At 37.0% G+C, this 4346-nt stretch overlaps 1 long non-coding RNA gene across 1 annotated transcript in view; it reads left to right on the top strand.

The window, feature by feature from the left end:
* The window catches only part of LOC111260699 (uncharacterized), a 6220-nt gene extending 2213 nt beyond the window's left edge, over positions 1–4007 (top strand). The window contains exon 2 of the long non-coding RNA XR_002680492.2: positions 2829–4007. This is a non-coding gene — a long non-coding RNA (uncharacterized LOC111260699). The remainder of the gene's footprint in view (positions 1–2828) is intronic.
* Positions 4008–4346: the final 339 nt, after the last annotated feature.

Here is a 4346-nt window from a genome sequence, read left to right as displayed (position 1 = left end):
GAGGCATTATTTACCATCGGATCTATGCAACAAACCCGTGCTTGTCAGGCATGTTGGCTATCTGCGTAACGATTCATGTTGGCACCAAGTGAAGATTATAGGCTGCTATAAAGTATACTTAAGTAGACTTCATAAAAAGTTGGCTTTGTCACTCACTAGGTTGAATTATTCAAGAATATGTACTAAACATCTACTGTACCAGGATTCGCAAGGGAGCCATAAGTGTCTTCAGGAAATGAAAATTATTTATCTGAATGTCCTGCCCGTAGAATAACATTTCTTGAAAGTACTAAATCGTGTCCCATCCTTGAAATCAATATAATGGTTATTATATGCATATCTACTGTTATTGAGCAAAATCTCAAGTACAGACGAATTGATTTCAATCGAGTAATAATAACATTGACTAATGCAACATGGATTTTACCGTGTGTGCTACAAATGGATTTAACAGATCTTTCAATGAATCACAATGAGTACAGTGTAGCGCGAATACCCTTAGCTGAAAAGGACCGCAGTAATGCAGAAAATAATTCTGTGTGACTCAGCACAGTAAGCACATGAGGTTCCCCAGAATCGTTATTAAGAATTGCCCTAAAACAAGGCCGTACGAGTTAGGATTTACATGACGGGTACCCATTAACTAAGCGCTCTAGTTTGCTTGACTTTAGCAAACATTTTACGCCTTATACTGCTTTGGCAAAATATCATGGCTACCCTGTGTTGAGCACAAATAAGAAAAGAACATAAAGCACGTAAATAACAGCTTAGTTTTGTACACTACAATTAGTTTCTATTATTTCCCTTCTGCTATATCCATGTTGGCTCTCCTAATTAATTTCTTCTAATTAATGTACGTAATATGTAAGTCGTATTACACCGTTCGGCACTGAGGCCCGTTTTTAGCCTTGGCCTATTTGTTGACGACGATCGAAGGTCAATTCAAAAAGACATGGGCCTAAGCCCGATATGATGTTAGAAGAAAAACCGATCACGTTCTAGTTAGCGATTGTGTCTATGAAGCGTCACAGAAGTTATACTGTTGATTTTTCCTGTTTGTTTTTTTGCTAGTAACTTAATTACTTTTTACTTAGTCTTTGCTAGTCTATCCCGTTTTATTATAGAAGGCTTAAAGTTCGATTAGTAACATACGCATGTCAGAACCATCTTAACTCGTTTCGTATCTAGGATTAATACTTTTTATTAATTTTTCAAAAAACGGGAATTTTTGTATGAACTGGGCGTTTAGCCCACATGTGCCGAAATAATGCAGATGTCTTTATCCATGTTGAAAGGACAAAACTTTATTAGGTATAATGATGGTACTCTTTCAGTATAGATAAGAGTAAGATCAGTTAATATACAGGAACTAGTTTGGGAGCAAAACTATTAGATTTATCCTTGTATCCCAGTCAACATTACACAACTTAACATCTGGACACATCATTTCGATGATTTTTTCGAAAGCACTTTTTGTTATTGTTGTTCTCGAAGCCAATGGAAAGTGCAGACGGAAATGGGCAGAGCGCCTTAAATCATTAAAAAGAGATTATAATTATTGTAGAATAGAAAAAGAATCAAAAGCATCCGGCATCTGACTCTGTTTTACTACATACATGAAAGAGACATTTGGAAATCTCGCAAAAATAAGACTCCTAGTATTCTTACTTAAATCATAATTTTTCTGAACGTTATGACATCGTACGTTTTTTTTTTTTTTTTTTTTTATTAAATTTACTGCTTCAACTGTTTGATAACGTTGTGTTTGAAATGTGGAACGACATTACGCGCTCAAGGTCGTCGGTAATTACGATAAAAATAAAGTGCGTTCGATTGCTGTTTTCATGCCTGATTTTGTGGAACAAACACACAGTTACCGCACAATTCTGATGCATTCGTTATATGGCCTATGATTGAATTTTATCAAATCTGCAAATTGCCAATAGCGCAGCTTTGAGACATGACCGGGTAAGCTTTATTGCTGTTCGTATATGTGGTGAATGGGGTTGCCGAGAAAATCCTAAGATTTTCGTATAAAAAAATACGATTTTGCAATTAATGTGACCCAGGCCAGATATCTTGCTTATAATAGCACAAATATACAAGCTATAAGTTAGGCCATAGTTCATTAATGGAGAGAAAACTGGCTGGAAAATCATGTTCACGAATCACGAATGAACAAAATATGGGGAAGGATTTACCGACGACTTTCCAAATCTTTCGTTATAGTCAGTCGTAATTTAGAATTCAATGCCTTTACCTATAAAAAGGTGACGTTATTTTTTAGTTATCTAGGACTCGCTCGATCTCTCTAACTGTTATGTTCAAGATTTAAAAATAGAGAACACTTCAAACTAGCTTCCGGTAAATACTTTATTGAAGAAAGGGCAGACCCAACAATACCCACATACGGTGCATCAATATATAAGTGAGAATGGCCTATTCTGTAAATTCAGATCTCAAAATTAAATGCAGCATAATGCGTAATAGATGCCCTATTCTCAATGTAAATGAAAAATATGTCGATATACGATTGCGAACTTGATGAATCGTAAATATACAGTGTGATATTTTGGGCCTATGAAAATGTGTTATTATTTTTGACGACGCTACCTGTTTTTAGCGCTCCTACAACGGGTAAAAAGTGCCCGGCTGTTTCTCCAATTGCATTTCAACCTGATTTTTTAAATCTCCCAATAGCAGAGTGGGCCTCATTTTCAATCACGTGTGCCAATTCCACCTCTATTTTCTATAAACTTGATACGCACCAAAGAATTGCTGATGAGAATGCTCCCTAGCACCATCACTATAAAATTTTTATGATACAGGCAAGTAAATATCGGTCGAAGACGGGATCACCACAGAAAAGTAGAGGTCGACTACTAATGGCCGTATCCGTAGCGTTAATTGTGGCGAGTAGTGCGACACCTTTTTGTCGACGAAGCCTTCGGCCTATCCTCACTCATCACTAACCGTCTTCTTCAACGCTTGCTCACACGTGCTAAGAGCTGGCGACACAAGCTGCCGATCGATTCGCTGAAAATTAATCGCGTCTGTAGAAAATTTCCGTTGGCTGAAATGGAAATCGCTCTTTCGACATTTAAATATCGCAAGATTCCACCTACTCTATCTCAAACCCATAAGTTAGCCATACAGGTACAGCTGCTGTCGTAACTATATTCAGATTTAAAGCTGTCTTATATGACTCTGTGTCAAACAACAATAATGCTAAAGTTGAACTTTAGTCTTGTAGGTAGCTGCTCTGGCTGGTTTGAGCTAATAGGTAATTCTAGCCTATTGTGGGCACGAAGACGACCTTGTATAATTATTTTTTTTTTTGTTTTTTGCATCTTTGTTAGCTTATAGAATAATAGGCACAGTACCGTGGCTAAACCGCAAGACATGGTTCTGTTTTTATTTGCTGACACTAGCGGGCTGTATAGATGTACACTTCAGGTCTTAGACAAATGAAGTGCTCGCGGTAAATTTTTGAAGCGAAATTTTTCCTATTATTTTTCATTTTAAAGCAGAGCTTAAATTATTCCGAATCCATGTTGCCGTGCTACACAACTCACCTACGATGATGGTAAAAAGTGCTCAGACTGCGAATATGTGAAACGTATTTGTCCTCTTTCAATTAGTAGTTACGGACAATATGTCTTAATCTGGTAAGTACGCGATTTCAAGTTCTGGAAATTTTCTTTTTTATAACTATTGCTTTCTCGGCTTTGGCCAATACCTCTTGTGAGACAAAACGATACGTTTTTTGACTATTAATCGGCTTGCCCATGAAATCACGCGGTCGAACTATCGCGGACATATCTATAACAACTACCACGTTTTTCTGTAATTACCGTTCAGAATGAAAGCTATATTACCTTTGACAACGGCTTTTTTTTTTAATTAAGGATCTTTTATTATTGATTATAAAAAAAGAAGGTTTGACGGGGTCTCAAAACAATGTATGCGAAAACTAAATTAATAAAAGTCTAAATGTTTATTACGCACGACGTCGAGTTGTTCTTTTAAGAATCTTATATATAATATTTTTATTACATCTTGCACTGGTTTTCCCTAATCGAATGGCTACCTCATCTGTTTAGTGGACAGATCCCATCAACTAGCGCCAGTTAGACAGCTAACAACGATGTATTGGATATATATACGTCCTCATATTCTTTCCCAAGTGAAGCTAAACCCAAATAATGTAGCAATAACGAACCCAGACAACACAACGGAGACTCGAACCACGTACTCATATCCTCCTGTGGGGCAGGACGGAGCACCAACTTGGATGACAACCGCTGTTTAGTCTGCCAAGTCTCTACGACCATAAGTATATATTA

Source organism: Varroa jacobsoni, unplaced genomic scaffold (genome assembly GCF_002532875.2).
Source record: "Varroa jacobsoni isolate VJ856 unplaced genomic scaffold, vjacob_1.0 scaffold_466, whole genome shotgun sequence".
NCBI classification, from domain to species: domain Eukaryota; kingdom Metazoa; phylum Arthropoda; class Arachnida; order Mesostigmata; family Varroidae; genus Varroa; species Varroa jacobsoni.
This window is presented reverse-complemented; position numbering and strand designations above follow the sequence as displayed.